This window comes from Pinus tabuliformis, chromosome 9 (assembly GCF_031772625.1).
Source record: "Pinus tabuliformis cultivar Carrire ecotype Pingquan chromosome 9, CPIR1, whole genome shotgun sequence".
Classification (NCBI taxonomy): Eukaryota; Viridiplantae; Streptophyta; class Pinopsida; order Pinales; family Pinaceae; genus Pinus; species Pinus tabuliformis.
Genome location: NC_142307.1, coordinates 779,692,433 through 779,712,740, shown reverse-complemented (window position 1 = coordinate 779,712,740; position 20,308 = coordinate 779,692,433).

Here is a 20,308-nt window from a genome sequence, read left to right as displayed (position 1 = left end):
AACAGTACATGAATGCAAATTTGAAAAAAAGAGTTAAAAGGATAACTTGTATTCAGTACATCCTGTAACACCATACCGAGAATATGTAGATCCTATAACAGAAGAAAAAAATAGTGAGTTAGGGTTTGAAGAAGTTAAAAAATTGTAAATCGTGACTTAGGACTAAGAAATTACCTTTCGATGGAGGAGAAAACCTAAGCACCTCAGAATTATGTCCCTTATAAAACCCTAGCACATTGGAAAATAAATGAAAGAAAAGAAGTTAACAAAAATTCCAAAGGGGTATGTGAAAGGTATAAGATATTTAGAAAAAAAAAAGATTTATACTTTCCATTCAATGTCTGGAGGCTCTGGCAGCCTATAGTGAGCGAGATTAAACTAGGGTATAGCCTAAACCAACCACGGAGTATGGGAAGAAAACTAAACCCTACGCAAGTAAGTCTAACAAAAATTATATATGTGTCAGTTGAAAACATCTAATGGCTTCAAATAAAGTTTAATTAGCAAAGGGAAACCAAAAACTATTCATGAAAATTGGGGGTTTATGTAGGTTTTAACCCCATACAGTAATTACTTGCATACGAATTCTAAAACACAAAAAATAAACAATGCGAGAGCATAACACTTAAAACACATATACACAAAGATTTTCCCCTGGATCCCAAAACCAGGACTACCAGCTTGATTTTCCATTATTTTCCTTTCAATGTTACAATACATATTTATACATGCCGAAGCATCCAATACCATGGACTGAAAACCATCGCATCCAAAACCATGGACCAAAAACCATCACGTCCAAAACCATGAACCAAAAATCATCGCGTCCAAAACCATGGACCAAAAACCATCACCTCCAAAACCATGGACCGAAAACCATCACTTCCAAAACAATGTGTGAAAAATCATGCACAAAACCATAGGTAGGTCCGCCCAACCTAATATAGGGTCCAAAAACAAAATTTTCCGGGGCGCTGCCCCAGACCCCATAGAGTGGGGTTACTTGCACCCCTCAAACCCCTTATGACTACCCCCCCCTGGCCCCCCCCCTGCTACGCAATCGGCGTAACGAAAGGGGGGCTCTGCTCCACTTCTAACCCCCTGGTTAACTACGTGGGCTAGTCGTGGAAAGAATATAACACAACCCAACATTCTCCCACTTGTTGTTTTCTTTCCATAGGGGGCCACAAGAGAGCTTAGTCATTTATCCAACCGCAACACCCATTGTTTCTCTACAACAAGAGAACTTCTCAAAGCTCACAGATTTTCTCAACGCATCTGCAATATTCTTCAAAGTGTCCACCTTTATCAGCAACACCTTTTTGTCTTCTATAAAATCCCTCAAAAATTGATACTAAACATCAATGTGCTTTGTCTTTGAATGATATGCAGGGTTCTTTGCCAAGAAAATTTCACTTTGGCTGTCACAGTCTATCCTTATAGATCCCTGTACTAACCCCATACTTGAACACAATCTCTGCAACCAAACTTCTTCCTTGCTTGCATGAGTGGCTGCCATGTATTCTGCCTCTGTAGTTGATAGTGCCACTACAGATTGTTTCTTACTCATCCAACTGACTGCACCTCCAAATAGGTTAAACACATACCCACTTTTAGATCTTCTTTCATCTAGATCTCAAGCCGAGTTTGCATCAACAAAGCCACGAATATCCAACACTCTGTCCAATCCTGGTCATCCTTGGTAGAAAAAACCATAATCATTGGTGCCATGCAAATACCTAAAAACCCGCTTCACTGTTGTCCAGTGCTCCTTCCCTGGTTTTGACATAAACCCACTCAATACTCCCACTACATGTGTAATGTCTGGTCTAGTACAAACCATTGCATACATCAGGCTACCGACTGCACTTGCATATGGAACACGGGACATGTCCTCTTCCTCTTCTTGTGTCTTGGGACATTGTTTAGCATATAACTTTACACCTACAGGAATAGGAACCTTCACCGGTTTACTATCTTGAATATTAAACCTCTGCAGTATTGTCTCAACATACTTCCTCTGGTTTAACCAGAGCTTCCTATTTTCCCAGTCTCTTTTAATTTCCATGCCCAAAATATAGTTTGCAGCACCAAGATCTCTCATGTCGAATTTGGAGGACAAATGGGTCTTCAAATCTTGGATTATTTCTTTGTCATTTCCAACCCGCAACATATCATCCACATACAAGACAAGATAAATAACACGGTTACCAACTAATTTAAATACACATAATGATCTGCTTTGCTTCTGGCGAAGCCAAGTCCCCGTATAAATGTATCCAATTTCTGATACCACATCGTTGGTGACTGTTTTAACCCATACAGAGACTTCTTTAACTTGTATACCAGTTCTTTCTTACCCTTCACCATAAAACCTTCAGGTTGCTTCATGTAGATCTCCTCTTCCAGATCCCCGTGAAGAAATGTTGTCTTCACATCCATCTGTTCTACCTCAAAATCAAAAGCAGCAACAACAGATAAAAGTAATCTAATAGAAGCTATCTGGGCAATAGGATAAAGAATATCACCAAAATCAATTCCCGGCACCTGGGAATAACCTTTTGCTACCAACCAAGCTTTGTATTTCTCCACCTTTCCTTCTGCATTTGTCTTCTTCTTGGACACCCATTTGCTCCCAATGGGTTTCCTTCCAGCTGGCAACTCCACCAGATCCCAAGACTCATTTTTGTGCAAAGATGCCATTTCATCAACCATGGCCTCTTTCCAGAGTTTGCCATCCTCTAAATCTACTGCTTCCTTCACAGTTCTGGGATCATCATCAGTAATAGATAAAGAAAAATTTGAACAGAAAGCAGATGGACTATACCTTTCTGGCTGCCTTCTTTCTCGAACTGATCTTCTCACACCCAGAGTTTTTGGCTCTTCATCTTCTGATTCCTCTTCTGCTATAGAGTCTCATTCTTCCTCCTTAAGCTCAAACTCTATCTTCTCAGGTTCCTTTGGTTGGACTTCATGTTTAATAGCATCTTTCACCTCTCTAAACACTGCATCTCGGTTTTACACAACCTTCCTTGTTACTAGGTTCCAAAGCTTATAACGCTTTAAACCATCCTTATACCCAATAGAGATGCACTTTTTAGATTTACTATCCAACTTGGTTATTTTCTCCTTTGGAACATGTACATATGCATCACATCCAAATACCCCCAGATGTGAAAGAGAGGGTTTCTTACCAGTCCATACCTCTTGTGGAGTCTTATCCTCCAACACTGATGAAGGTGATCTGTTGACCAGGTAACATGTTGTCTCCACTGCCTCTGCCCAGAATTCCTGTCCTAACCCGACACCACTGAGCATGCTTCTTGCCCTTTCCATCAACGTCGTGTTCATTCTTTCTACAACTCCATTTTGCTCAAGTGTGTATGGATTAGTCTTCTGCCATGCTATACCACACTTCTTACAGAATTCTTCAAATTCTTTGCTACAAAACTCTCCATCGTTATCTAACCTCAGCACCTTTATCTTCTCCTCTGTCTAGTTTTCCACTAGAGCCTTAAATTCTTTAAACATGTCAAAGACTTCAAATTTCTTCTTAAGGAAATATATCCATGTATTCCTTGAGAATTCACCTATAAATGATACATAGTACACAGACTTACCCAGTGATAGAACCTTCACAGGTCCAAACACATCACTGTGCACAAGCCCTAATATCTATTTCGCCCTCTTACCACCAGAGGGGAAACTCACCCATTTTTGCTTCCCATATACCCAATTTTCACAAAAATCAAAATGCAGAGAGCTATTACTCATAAATTCTACCATACCTTTACCATGAAGTATTCAAAGGCCCTTCTCTCCAATATGTCCAAGCCTTTGATGCCACAGCATGGTCTTCTCTCCAGAGACCACTATATTTTCTGCTCCACTTTCAAGAACCACAGAACTATTGCACCCATCAATAACAGTGCTACATTGTAGCTTGTACAAAGTTCCAATCCGAACTCCCCACATCAATACTAGTGCTCCCCAAATCATTTTGTAGGTATCCTTCTCGAACACTATTTTTGCACCTGCATCATCCAGCTTGCTTACAGAAATCAGATTTCTGGCCAATGCAGGAATATGCAGAACACCCGGAAGTGTTCTAACCCTTCCACCTTGCCACTTCAACTTTACTCTTATGAAACCAAAAGATAGAAAAGGTATATCAATGCCTTAGAATTCAACCTCTTCGAGGGGGCAACCTCCTTTACATTACACAAATGAATAATTCTTAAATGATACAAATGACAAGACCGCCTTTCTATATATAGGAGTCTAAGGGGTCATAATATAATCAGAGCCGACATAACAATAATAATGTAAGGGCACAATAATAACAATATGGGGACTACATGGGTACAACAATATAATAAGGGGGTTGTACTAATAACAATAAGGGGTTACACTAGTAGTATAGGGGCCTAACATGCCCCTCTCCTTCAAAAAGTGTTGTCCTCAACGCTTGAGTAGTTCTTGATGCTTCTGTATAAAATTCTTGTCCTCCTATATGGAATCTTCAGCGGGTAAGTTCTTCCACTTGATGAGATACTCTGAAATTGATCGATTTCGTAGCTGTTGGGTTCTTATTTCTGTGCTTACTCCAAGTTCCAATATAATTTTTCCTTCATCTTCAAGTTCTGGCAATATTGTTTGAATTGGGATCTTCTACAACTTTTGAATGAGTGACCACACTTCTTCATCCTTCTTCCATTCATCCCTTGCTTCATTTATCCAATCTGGTTGGATAATAGAAATAGCACAAAACAATGCTTCCACATCCTCATCCTTTCTTGAGAGTGCATCTGCAACAAAATTTTGCTTCCCTTTTCTGTAGATGATGTCAAAGTCATAACCCAACATATTTGTGACCCATTTTTTATGTTCTTCTAAAGATAATATTTGTTCTAAAAAGTATTTAAGACTATCATGATCCATTTTTACCTTGAAGTGTCTTCCCATTGGGTAAGGTCGCCATTTCTTAAGCGCATGTAGTATTGCCAACATTTCCTTCTCATAAATAGTGTGCTTGAGATGTAGCTATAAAAATACCCAATCACCTACATCAAAACTTTTTTCACTGCAATGTTGATCTACCTATTGTTTCATTTGATTCTGCACCAAAGTGGCATTATCCTTTAAAAGTTGGATAACTTGTTGTTGATGCTCAATATGATCTCTCACTGCTTGAACCTTTTCTTCTTGATATGTCCTTCTATCTTGAGAGTTTGAGGAGTGGTAATTTCTTCCAATGCTTTACAAGATATGGTCGGATTCATTTTTTGTTGCTCGATGTGATCTTTCACTTTTTGAACATTTTTCTTCTTGATATGTCCTTCTATCTTGATAGTTTGAGGAGCGGTAATTCAAACCAAAGCATTACAAGATATGGTTGGATTCATTTCTTCTTTCTCAATGTGATCTTTCACTTCTTGAACCTTTTTCTTCTTGATATGTCCTTCCATCTTAAGAGTTTGAGGAATGGTAATTCTTGCCAATGCTTTACAAGATATGGTCAGATTCATTTCTTCTTTCTCTGGGGTTAGTTCCTGGTGTATATCCTCTTCTTTTGATGTTTCTTGATCCTTTTCTTCCTCCTCTTCATAATATATGTAAAATAATTTCTTCTCAACACACTTATGACCTTTAGTGCATTTGCTATCACAATTGTAACAAAGCCCTTTTTCTCTTTTTTCTTCCAATTGTTGTGGTGTAAACCTTGTAGGTTTTGGAAGGCTAGGAGAAAAACACTTCCATAATTATAGTCGTGAGTGGTGGGATTCCTTGTTTCCATAATTTGCTTTCAATTTTTCTTGCCCACCTAAATCCCTTCTCCAATGAATCAAGTTCCCAAAGACGAACCTCATGTTGAATGTTATCCTTTAAAGTACCTATGAAGACATCAACCCTTTGCTTCTCTGGAATATCATTTACCCTTATATTCATTTTTTGAAAGTCCTCAATGTGCTCTGCCATTGAACACTTTTTTTTTAGATTTATCAATTGGCTAAAGAAGGTGTTTCTCTTTGTATCCTCATAATGTGCTAACATTTCCTCCGTGAAAATTGGCCACGTAACAAGTGGTTTACAAGAACAAAGCCCTTTATACCATAAAAATTGATCTGCTTCTAAATATGAAGATGCAATACATACCTTTTGTAATAGTTTCACCTCATGTAGATCAAAATATTGCTCCATCTGTAGTATCCAATTTACCGGATCCTTGCCATCAAACTTCCTCATATCGCCTTTTCTTAATTTTATGAGCTCGATATTGAAACGACTGTAGCTCTGTAATTTCAGATCTTCAAATTCTTAAATTGCGACCTGCAGTAGCCCTCTACGTCCTCTTTCCAATTCCACCAGTCTGATTGAAATTGGGTTCTCCAAGAAAGAGTTATGCACAATCTCCCAAGATGACCTGATTATATGCCTTTTCAGAAGAGAAAACTTGTATGAAGTTCCACATGTCATTGTTTTGACCTTTGGATCTAAAAAATATATAGAGGAAACTACAGTTCATCCTTTTTCTGTAACTTCTTACGAAATTTCAATTGGATGCTCAGAGAGACAGTTATGACTATTTTCCTGAGGTCGCCTGTTTGGGATGTAATTCAGGAGCCTACAAAAACCCTAAATGTCTTGGTCTGTATCTCTGAAAATATAGAGAAACAAGAGCGGAAATTCGGACTTGAGGTTCAGACAAATTTCTTCTCAAATGGGTTTTTTTGTACATTTTGAAACTTCGTAGAGAAAATGTTATAGTGAACATTCCACGACGACCTGTTTTAGATGAAATTCTGGAGATTGCGAAAACCCTAACTTCCTCAGATCATATATCATAAAATATAGCGAGACAAGATCTGAAATTCGAACTCGAGGTTCAGCGAGATTTCATCTCAAATGGGTTTTTCTTTTAGCTTCTGAAATGTCGCATAAAAAAACGTTATTGCGAAAATTCCACGATGACCTGTTTGAAGCAGCGAAACCCTAGAATCCAAAGCTCTGATACCAAATGTTATGAAACCAGCTCACAAAAAGATAGAAAAGATAGATCAACGCCTTAGAATTCAGCCTCTTCGAGGGGGAAACCTCCTTTACATTACACAAATGAACAATTCTTGGATGATACAAATGACAAGACCTCCTTTCTATATATAGGAGTCTAAGGGGTCATAATATAATCAGAGCCGACATAACAATAATAATGTAAGGGCACAATAATAACAATAGTGGGATTCTATGGGGCACAATAATAACAATATGGGGACTACATGGGCACAACAATATAAAAAGGGGGTTGTACTAATAACAGTAAGGGTTTACACTAGTAGTATAGGGACCTAACATTTACTTTTCCGCGACCAACGATTCTAGCCTTCATGTCATCCCCCAAGAAGACATCACCACCATCATATTTCTCATACTCGAAGAACCACTCTCTATGGGGAGTGAAGTGAAAGGATGCACCTGAGTCAATCAACCATGCCTCATGATCTACATGTGTACTTGAAGAAGCCAAGTACACATCCCCACCTTCATCTGAGGTGGTTTTCGCCTCTGCAGAAGGAGAATCATCAAATCCCTTTCCCTTGTCAGGAGCTTTAGATTTACAATCCCTTTTGTAGTGCTCTTCCTTTCTGCATTTCCAGCACACCACCTTTACAAGTTTTCCTGGAGATTTAGATCTCCCTCTAGATTTAGATCTCCCACTCGATGACTTATTTTTGTTTCTGTTCTGGGACCATCCTTGTACAGACAAGGCATCACCATTCTGGCTCTCCATATTTTTCCATCTCATCTCCTCCATCAGCAAGGATGAGATTATTTCATCAAACTGCAAGGCAGTTGCATTGCTACCTATTGCAATAACTAGACTATCCCACGAATCTGGTAGAGAACACAACAAACTGATGCACTTATATTTATGTGAAATTTTAATATCAACAGATAATAACTGACTTACCACAGTATTAAATGCGTTCAGATGTTCTGTCACCGAGTCTCCATCTTTCATCCTCAGGTTATACATATTTTTCCGTAGGAACATTTTATTCACCAGAGACTTAGATTGGTACAAAGTCCCTAACTTGTCTCACAAAGCCTTCGTCGTAGCTTCCCTTGATACATTCAACAATACTAAATCTAAAACACACAATCGTATTGTGCTCTTAGCCTTCCGATCCAATATCTTCCATTCTTCATCAAACACTCTCATTGGTTTAGTACCTATATCTACCATGACCCACTGATCTTTATCCACCAACAGATCCTCCATCTTGAGTTTCCATAACTCAAAACTCTAACCATTAAATTTTTCGATCTCTATCTTTCCACTGCTCACCATTCTCTTTCACCACCAGAATTGATCCCATAGATCTCCCACTGAACAGGGTCTACCACAGGCCCGAGCGAAACCCCTCAGCAACAAAGGCGTCCCCTTGAAGCCAAAACAGCTCTGGTACCAAATGTAGGTTTTAATCCCGTACAAAAATTACCTGCATATGAATTCTAAAACACAAAAAATAAACAATGTGGGAGCACAACACATAAAACACATATACACAAAGATTTTCGCCTGGATCCCAAAACCGGGACTACCAGCTTGATTTTCCATTATTTTCCTCTCAATGTTACAATACATATTTACACATGTTGAAGCATCCAATACCATGGACCGAAAACCATCGCATCCAAAACCATGGACTAAAAACCATCGCGTCCAAACCATGGAGCGAAAACCATCGCGTAAAAAACCATGTGCGAAAAATCATGCACAAAACCATAGGTAGGTCCACCCAACCTAATATAGGGTCCAAAAACAAAATCTTCCGGGGAGTTGCCCTGAACCCCATAGAGTGGGGTTACTTGCACCCCTCAAACCCCTGTGACCTCCCCCCCTCGGCCCGCTATGCAAACGGCGCAATGAAGGGGGGGCTCCGGCCCCCTTCTAACCCCCCGGTTAACTATGTGGGCTAGTCGTGGAAAGAATATAACACAACCCAACATTTTATACCTGCAAAGAAGAAATAATAGTAAGTACATTGTGATGGAATTAACTTGGTGGTTTCTGACGATAAAAAAAATTGAACTTTCAAGCTTTCGCTCATAAAGGATTCAAGGTTGAAACCCTAGGAGCTGAGACTCCTTCTCCACAATTATGAGATGCAAATGGAAGGACTGGACAATAACCCCAAAGGCAACTGTTACTCCTCAATCTGAAGGGAATATTTCCAACCGTTGGATTAGACTCAGGATAAATGGACCACCCAGATGGAACAAGGACTAATGTTCCTTCAATGACAAACAACTATTGTTCAAGAACTTTCTTCCCTATTGTAGTAGAAACCCTAAGTCACAATCTATAACCCTTACATAGTTTATTAACCATAATTAAACTCCATTGTGAAGAGACCAATAATCCCACACATATGGGAACTCAAACAATGGTGTTATGGATAATATGACCGAGAAGAGCCATAATCAAGTGAAATGGAAACATTGTAAGTGAGTGAGATGATATGGTTGAAGTTTAAAGTCGTATTATATGTTATTTTATAGGTATGAATAAAATGTAAGCTAGATGGTGTATAAAGAATATACATTATCATCCCTAGGTACTAATGTAATGTCATTCTCAATAATTAAGTGATTGCAAGTTATTGAAGTCTCCATTATGCAGATAGTAATATGTGTAAGTGAACTATGTTAGATGGTGTATAAAGAATATACACTATTGTTCCTAGGTATGCAGATAGTAATATGGGTAAGTGAACTATGTTAGATGGTGTATAAAGAATATACACTATCGTTCCTAGGTATTAATATAATGTCATTCTCAATAATTAAGTGATTGCAAGTTATTGAGTGAACTATGTTAGATGGTGTATAAAGAATATATGCTATCGTTCCTAGGTATGCAGATAGTAATATGGGTAAGTGAACTATGTTAGATGGTGTATAAATAATATACATTATCGTTCCTAGGTATTAATATAATGTCATTCTCAATAATTAAGTGATTGCAAGTTATTGAACTCTCCATTATGCAGATAGTAATATGGGTAAGAGAACTATGTTAAAGTGATTGCAAGTTATTGAAGTCTCCATTATGTAGATAGTAATATGGGTAAGCGAACTATGTTAAAGTGATTACAAGTTATTGAAGTCTCCATTATGAAGATAGTAATATGGGTAAGCGAACTATGTTAAAGTGATTGCAAGTTATTGAAGTCTCAATTATGTAGATAGTAATGTGGGTAAGAAAACTATGTTAAAGTGATTTCAAGTTATTGAAGTCTCCATTATGCAGATAGTAATATGGGTAAGCGAACTATGTTAAAGTGATTACAAGTTATTGAAGTCTCCATTATGCAAATATTAATATGTGTAAGCAAACTTTGTTAAAGGGAAACACCAATGCAGAGAGTAATATGGGTAAGCGAACTAGGGAAACAAGCAAACTATGTTAAATGGAAACACCAATGCAGATAGTAATATGGGTAAGCGAACTATGTTAAAGCAAAACACCAATTTTTAGATATATAGAAATATACTCTATAAAGATGATAGAAAAAATATTGTTTGAAAGTTGTAAACCATTATATTAACCTTGTAGATAGAAATATGGGTAAGCAAACTATGTTAAAGGGAAACACCAATTTTTACATATATAGAAATATACTCTATAAAGATGATAGAACAATTATTGTTTAAAAGTTGTAAACCATTATATTAACCTTGTGTGAAGTGTTATTTTAAATTAAAATATGTATAATATAGTATTTTACATGCTTGACCTCCAGAACTGTTAGATACTGAGAAACTTTATAAAGTTTCTCAGTATATTTTAACAGTATTAATGACACTCCTTGAAGGTTATGACATCTAGAAAAAAAATTGGCCTGTAAAAAAACTAGCTTGTTAGAAGGGAGATGTGACATGGAGTTGGGCCTCGGGCCTAGCGTGGAGTGTCGAGTTTGAAAATTTTTGACCCGAGGGAGGAGTTGGACCCCAACCCATCTCATTCTCTAGGCAGAGTTGATCTTCCTCCACCCTTTGATACTCTCAACACCTATCTCTAGCATGTCACCCTTATGCTAGAACAACTTGGGGGAGACCACCATGACGACCGCAACACAATTATTGGCTTCATGAACGACTTACAACAAAATTAGTGGCACATGCAGGATTAACTTGCTACCTTCCAGAGGGGACAACAACAAATTTATGGGAAGTTAGATTGTTTTGAGGGACAAGTAGCCCACATGGAGAAGCATGTCCATTACTCCTTCAGTCCACCACTGTCTCTTGGAACTGGCCCAAACCATCGAACACCCGTTAATTCATCAAACCCAGGATGATATATGGTTGTATTTTACTACTTGGGACCCTTTTGTATTGTTGGGCTATCAACTTTTGCTTTTCTTGTCAGTTTTCTTTACTAGTTTTATGGTTTTGTTCTCTTATTCTAGCCAAAACATTTGGTAGGAGTGGGGCTAGAAGAAAGCAACATCTTGGCATATATCGATGTAATCTTTTTTTGAACTAATGGAAAATTTTAATATACAACAAAAAAACTTGACTTTGGTGGTTTTTGAGCTCCAATTTTATGAGAACCTGTGATATTGGCCCGTGGTATTCATGTGGAATATAGCCTATTTAAAGGGGGGGATTAAACCAACCTAGATCCATCTTAAATTTGGATCTACCAAGTAGTAAGAGGATCAAATCTTTTTTCATTCTAAAAGAGGTTTGCATCTCAAGATGTTTGATCCCTCTTGGTGCTTGGGAGATACGAAGTAGCCAATTTAAAGTGGGGATTAAACCAACCTATAGCCATCTTAACTATGGATATACCAAGTGGTAAGAGGGATCAAATATCTTTTCACTTTAAAATGGGTATCCATCTCAAGATATTTGATCCCCCTCATTTCTTAGTAAATTTGACTTAAGATTTGATCCCTCTCGAAGCTTGGTAGATCCAGAGTAAAAATGGATCTAGAATGGAATTATATAAATTTTACATTTCTCTATATAAAAGTATTCTCATTTTTTAATTCTGTGAAATCTTGATTCAATCTTTATGAAATATCCATGGAATATTTTTAGTAGTAGTGAGGATAGAGGGTTTAGAGATATCTCAAAATTAATTATAAATTTTTTGCTTTTAGTTTTAATGCAAAAATGCTATTAAATAAAATACTTTGATTGTGAAATGAGTTATGGTTATTGTAAAATATATTGATAAGTCATGGTATTGGCTCATAATATTGTAATAAACTGTATTTACAAGTTAATAATATCTATCATAAAGTGGGGTTAATATGCATGGTTAAGAATGTTGTTATATTGTAAGTTTATTGTAAGGATTAAGTTCTTATTAATTAATTTTAAATACATTTACAAAACTATTGAGCCTAGAGACTCATTCTGCAGCCCAGTATGAGGGTGAAGTGTAATTCCATCTGTGTTCAATGTGGAGTTGAAACATACCCCTTTCAAAATGAAAATGAAATATTCTTTAAATTTAAAATATATATATATGGTTAGTTTTACCTAAAAGTACAATAAAACTTAGTCCTACTATAACAGTGCTTGACTTATTCGTTGTTGACATTAGAACCCAATACAAAGGAGATATGGTATTAATTTTACTTAAAAGTACTACCAAATGTAGTCCTACTCTAACCATGATGACTTTATTTTTTGTTGACATTACAACCCAATACAAAGAAGATATTGTAAAAATACTTCACTCTCACTCTCAATTATTGGTAAAAATATTTCACTCTCACTGTCAATTATAAATAAAATATTTTTTCATGTCCATATGAAATAAGATAGTTTTATATCAACTTTAAAAATTATTTTGAAATAATTTAAAAAAAAAATGAATGTATTTATATAATAAACACTTTAATATCCATGTTAACTAATTTATTTTAATATTAACTTCAGAAAAAACATATATATGTATATGTATATGTATATGAATTGCAATAAAATATTACAATGTGCAAATAGAATAAGTAATTGAAAGTAAAAAAGAATCAATGTCTTCCTTATAGTAATAATAGGAGGGAAATATGTAATTAATTCAATGCTTAATATAAAATTGATATGTGACATCTAAAAAAATTTAATATGCATCACAAATAAAATATTTCACTATATAAAATTTAGTAATATTGAAATGTATTTAAAAAAATATTAATAGAAAAAAAGTTGGACAATGTAAAAATCAAATTCTTAATTTGTAACATTTCAAGTATTATTATTTTATATTTTGACCCTGTTATTAAGGGTTAATTTTGAATGGAGGAAATAATTATTGGAATTGCATGTTTAAGCTATATTTCATGTTTTCAAGGGTCTCTTTCTTTCTCACTGTATATATAGATAGATTCATCTTAACCGTAATAGATATAATACCTCTAAGTAAAATAAAATAAAATTAACTATTATGTACTAACACCAAGGTCTAAGACTTATTAACATACTTGATTTTATCCTATGTTCACAAATGATTTGGTTAAGATGATACTTTGTATTTGGTTATAATTATGTCATTTGTGTTTTCGTTGCAATACATATGTGTAATTTATGTTTTTATTACCATATGACCCACATTACACAGTGCTATGGTTTATATGGTTTGATGTGGATTAAGGTATATCTATTATGTTTTCTCTACTCAAGGTGTCCTCTCAGACTTTTAATGATGATTATCCCCTTCTAGACCCCCATCTAGAAGCTTCCTCCAACCTTGGGAACCTTGGGAACCTTGTCTCATTCACACTGTGCGATCGATTAGGTCTTATCCTACGATTAGGAATTAAGCGAAGTGGTTGAGGTAACTAACCCCTCCCCTAGCTCCCAAGTCGAGGTTCATTTCTTTTTCGCGTTAGGGTTTGGGGTTCTGCAACTCTGCGAGTTCGCTATGGTTTCGAAGGTTTACAACCATGAGGAATTAAACCAAATCCAGGGATATTGTTTTTGGCTATTGCCAGTATATATTTTGAAGATAAGTTACAATCACTGGAGATTTTCGTTCCTTTTTTAGTTCTAAATGACTGCTCAGGTCTGCACTGGTAAATCCTCTAGCACTTGATTTCTTGTCCACCGTGAGAGGAAAATTAAGGTTCCAGGTTGCGCCATAGGTAGTCCTCAAAACAAAATTCTTTTTTTTTAATCTTTCCATAGGTGTTGGGTTGGTTTAAGTGTTAAAGGCATGAGGTTAAATATAGACTTATTCCTGAGGGTAACGCTTTTCACAGATGCTACTGTTCGATGCAACCCTGGCTGGCACTTCTCAGGTAAATTCCTCTGTCACCACTAGCTGAAGGTTGTATTTCCCTTACTAAAAGTCTTCTAACGCTCTTATTGCTTCTACTGGCAGGTTAAATTTAATCCAAACCTCTCTCTCTCTCGGGTAAATTTGGGCTTTTCGCTGGCATCTGCTTACTACATTTTTCTTCATATTACAAGTTGGTCCTTACCACCTCGGTTTGATTGCATTTATTCAGAGGAATTTAGTTTCATATATAAATGGTTAAGAATGCTTATTTATGTTTCTCTTGCAGGTGCAGCCTTGCTAACACTTGGTTCTTTAAAGTTTTTTCTAGATGTTCCAGGGTTTAGCCTAACCTGGTTGACCTGAACAATTACATGATTACTCTCCCTTCGAAGAAGTGACTGAGTTTGTTGGAACAAGAAACCTATGGTTATCATTTTCCCTAAAGGGTTACTTAAATATTTCTACATTTCTGTCAGGATTTGAGTATTAAGGCATTTGGGTTATCATATAATTTTCCTCTTATTTGCAGTTGTAGATTATGTGATTGGTTGTACTTAATGTGGTAGTAATTTGATGGGTTTGTGTTGTAGCAGCTAAAACACCTCCAAAATTTTGGCCTGCATCCAAATTCGGAGCCTCCTTTGAGAGTTTCACTTGATGACTGCACGTGCTTGGGTTCACTACATGAGCTCGTGTGAGTCATCGTACCCACCGTGCTTGACCATCTCACCCAAGCCTTTGGAATGTTCATGTCAATGTCATGCTTGTCACCATGCTCTGGTCATACTCAAGGTCTTTGGTTCATGTGTACTTGTTGAGTTCGTTATCCAAACATCTATCACACTCACACACGAAGTCACATACACTGTCGCACAAGCATCGTCATGGTCGACCAACGATCAATCACAAGTTTCACGCTTGTCGCTTATACTGTCGGTCAGTCATGTTGAACATGTGTGTCTGGATGGTTTTAGTCGTCGTCTAGTCATGTAAGTGTGTGTTTGCAAGATCACGTATGCATATTTCGCTCATTCACACACTTAGTCACTTTGTTGAAGTTCTGATGACTGGATTCCCCTTTGACAGTCGGACCATCACCCCTCCATCGACTCGATTGACTGTCACCCAGAACAGCGCAGAAGCACCAAGCAAGCCATTTCAAGTTGCCTTGTCCGCAAACAAATCAATCAACCTTCATGCTGGTCAACCGAAGAGTTTGACCCGGCAGCCACCCCAAGACTGGCTGACCTCAAAAATTTAGCAGAGGCTTCAGACCTTACCCACTATGCTAACTGAGAAAATTGTGCAGACAGGACGAACAGACACCTAGTACCTATCCCTTTCTCCCTCGGAAAATTGAGTAGTTTTTCCAGCCAGCCCTCCCCATAGTTGACCGGCTGCTCACCCAGAAAATTGCACAGTTTTCATGAGCAATTCCTCTACTTCCCAACAGTCTAATCAGCTCAGAAACTGCGCAGATATGACCAGTAAGCCAGCCTCCCAGCATCAACACGGCTTTTCCCGCTAGCATCTCATGGCAACTGACTGCTAGTTCCACTTAGGAATTGCACAGTTTTTGTTGCCAGTGACCCAGCAATTGACTGCTAGTTCCCTCCAGGAATTGCGTAGTCTTTTCTAACCAGCTCCTGGTACCTGCTCGTTCCATAAATTGCGCAGATTTTACTTGCCCAGCCTTCTCGCAGCCTAGACTGTTCCTCCCAAAAACTGCGCAGCTTTGTCCTCCAACTGAGCCAGACCCCGTGGATAGTCACTGTCGATCTGGATTTCCCATCTTCATCACCCAGTGACTCATGCGCAGTTTTCATCAGCAGTGCTCAGAGCATCCATCCTGCATCGCAACCTTGTCACCTCTCCCAGTCACCTGCATCCGAAATGATCATGCACCATGGTATACTAGGAGGTTTATGGATTTGATGTCATCTTGTCATGAGTGACTAGAGATATAGGTACACAAACAAACCTGGGGTGACGGCAGATGGGATGAATCAAAGGAGCACGTGTAGAAGGACACGTTCGCCAATGAACGAACAAATGATGCATGCAAAGAGATGTATTCAAGGACGGACAAACGAGAAAACATGCAAGATGTGTTCATGGATGGACGGACGGGCGAACATGCACCTTTCGCGAACAGACGGACTTGTCAAGCTTACCAACATACAAGCAAGGAGCAATGTGTGAATGAAACATCAAGTGAACCAACAACCATTGAATACTTCGTGCACTTTTCCATGCGGAGGTGAAGTTGTGACACACCATGAGGACATCCATCACCTAGCAGCATTGCAGCTCGACATGCACACTATTCGCAGCACGAATGTACCAACACTATCATGTCGAGTCATGTCGTCCACATCTCTATTGTGGGCCATACTGTCAACCAATGTAATGAAACATGGAAGTCCAAGAGACCCACTTGTTGTATGAAGAGTCATGTAAACTCAAAAATTCATGGAAGTCAAACAGTCATGAGAGTAGTCGAACAGCCACAAGGGTCAGTTTCACCCTTGGCTATAAATACCCCCTCATTTGTACATGCAAAGAAATTTTCACCTCAACTCCTCCCACATAGCCTTGACAGTCGATAACCTTTTCTTTGCGGAGTAAGTAGTGGCTCCAACGCCCCTCACACGAGGTTAGTGATGTATGGTGTAACGATGTGTCTTGGAACTTTCGCTTAATTCATAACCTAGTAACAGGCTAGCACGTTTTCACACATTTATTGTAACTGTTGTAAGACTAATCTTGAACACTTGTAATGCATGTTTCTTTAGCCTGTGTTTAACACTTGAACTAATTCACTTGTTGTAATACATATACGCTAATGAAAATGTGTTGTATATGTTGTTAGCGTTGTCTTGCCCGTGTTGGCTACTCTTCCGGACATCAGAAAAACCTTTCACATAAAACTTGCTATAATAATCGTTGCACTCACACGGACTAATCCGCTGAGTGTTATACGTGTTATCTTCCCTTGCGTGTTGTGACTGTCGCATCTGTGTGGACTGTTCCATCGGAAGTTGTGCATGTCCTGTTGTGTTATGTGTTCCTAGCAGAGTTGGGACTTCTCCCAATCGACTTGGGACTCACTCCCACCCTCTCCCTCTATGGTGAAAGAACCATTGACACAAGTGACACTTACAATCACCAGGCATGCGAACCTCACTTCTCGAAAGACAAAGTAGACCACTCTCTTGTGTTGACAAGTAAGAGTTGAGGAAAATCTTTAAGATAATGGCAACCGGGCCATCATACCGGATGGGACTCCCACACCAAATGGTGTGAGGTCTAGTTGGGACTTCATACCAGGGTGATCCCCTGAATGTTGGCAGGTCCAGCATCGTCAGCATTTCTAGCGCTAGAAGGAGGACTGCCAGTTGTATATGGATGAACGTCCTCTCACACTCACTCATCAACCATCTAGTCGAGGTGATAACTCACACTCCCTCTCACCTACACGTGACTCTTCAGTTGGTTACTTCTCACCTCCTAGGACTGAACACGAAATTCCATATCACCACCTTCGCTTCGTCCGTCCCATCACTGTCCAGTTCGTGAAAGCATTCGGATTGATCCGAGGCATACATCATCTTCCATATGCATCAAGGAAGCCAAAAGCCACTCCTACAGGGTTGTTGTATCATCAGTTGAAGAAGCAGTCCTTGCCACACTTGAAGATCTGGCAAAAGCTATCTAAGACAAAGAGGAACCTCCGGTTTTCCGGTAATGCGAATGAGACACCCTTGTGATCTTGGGATCAGACTTCGGTACAGGAGGCAGAGGGGAAGGCAGTGGAGGAGGCGGAGGCGGAGATGACCCAACGGACTCAAAGCTAGAACCGTCAAATTCTGAAAGAGAGGAGGAGGACGAAGAAGAAGAAGAGATGGTTGACCCAAATCTGGAAGGGATGACTTAGGGACCATTGGCTCTCCTGGCTATTTTTCACAAGATGTCAAAGCGAGCGGAGAGAATGAACATCAAGTTCAACCCTAATAGCACGGTGAAGGCAGAAGACCATTTGGATAACTTATACCTGTAGTTGCAGACCCTTGAGGTACAGCATGCCGTCGTAACTTGTAGATTGTTTCCATGTAACTTGGATGGCCGCGTAGCTACATGGTATCGCAACCTTCCACCAAACTCCATACAGAACTGGGGTGCATTCAAACATATGTTCCTTGAAAAGTTTGTTGACGACAAGACCCCAGCTATGTTACTCAAAGAATTTGTAGGCCTGAAGATGGAGGGGAAAGAAAAGGTAAAAGACTTCAACTAGAGGTTTACACGCATATTGAACAAATTTACAATAGAAATCAAACCTCATGAATCCATCACTGTTGATTACTACATGTCCACATTGCTGACTAGCATTGCGCAATTCATCAAGCGAGCTGCAAAACCAACACTTTTGGAAAACTGTGAAGAGGGTATTGCTGTAGAGAAATACCTGCACGCAATTGGAGTCATCAAGGATGATGAACCAGTAAAGGACTCCAAATATGCGAGCAAGAAGTCCCAATCGATGGTAAGCAAGGGTAGAGACAACGAAGTAAATGGTATTGAAATCCTCACTCACCTCGTCAAGAACTTGAAAACGGAAGTGTCTGAACTTAAACAATGGAAAATGGACACATCTGCAAGAAGCCATCCACCCAGACAGAAACAAGGAAGCAGCTCATCAGGCAGCAACTAGTTCGCTCAAAAGAACTATGGTGTTCAATGTCGAACAGTGCATCCTGAGTTATGTTTGTTCCACGAAAAACATCACCTTGAGAACTTCTGTTCAGACTGGAAGCGAGTCACAAACTCGGTATACAGTCATACATTCGATGTAGAGAGCAGCATGCAGGAGAAATTGGATGACAAAGATAATGATGAAGGTATTGCACCTAATGAAGCATCAAGTTTTGGGCATGTGGTGAGCGCCTATTAGTGCTTGCAAGCAATGCCGAAGACGAACATTGAGAAGCAGCCCCCAAGACAAATGAACGTTACAATCTTAGGAGTATAGGGGCTCCCTTACACTTGAGGAAGTACAAGAAAAGTTGAGAATGTTGATGAGAAGGGTTGATCCACCAGCCGCCCCAAAGCAGAAAACACAAAACAAGTCTGAGAAGATAGCAGCAGACAAGAGTACGTCCATGAGCATCAAACTGTAGAACACTCCACCGAACAGCATGAACATCAGTCCTACCCCCGACACCTCGGTGAGTCTTCCACCTTTGAACTACAACATTGCAGATGACATGAACAAAACTCGAGCAAACATTAGTCTGTTCGATTTAGCTAAGATCCAGAGTCAGTGAGACATCTTATTGCGTGCATTGGGACAGAAAGCAACGGACAGCGTAACCCCTACCAGCAAGGGAGCAAGCACACCTCCTGGATCACTTTCTACTGTGCTCAACACACTCTGGATGGAAGAAGAAAACTCAGGTTGCCCTCCATTCCTGCTATCATTTGAAATTTTTAACTACAATGTTCACAACTGCTTGGTTGATTCTAGCGTGGCAGCCAACGTCATGCTGCTCTCCATTGCGAAAAATATCAATGCACAATGGAGTGAGACATCTGCATGGATCATCCAACTTGATCAAACATCAGTACCATCCATTGGTGAACTACGAGACGTGATCATCTAACTATCTCATGATGGTCGTGTCCACCAATGCATCAACATAGTTGTTATGGACATATCGAAAGCATGCAATCTACTACTCAGCAGAGACTGGTCCAACAAGTTGGACGGATATTTTGCTACAGACTAGTCACACATGTGGCTTCCATACAAGGGAAAATGCAACCAAATAAAGTTATTTTCCGAGAGGTATATGAGGCACAATGTCACTCCCCTTAATGGCGAGAATGAGTCGTTGGCCTTCGCAGAACTCATGTTTGGAAACTGCTTCCTAGAAATAGCATTGGGGTGTTATCATGCGCGGCCAACTCCAACCCCACTAGACATGCAATTGGGACTCCTTCCAT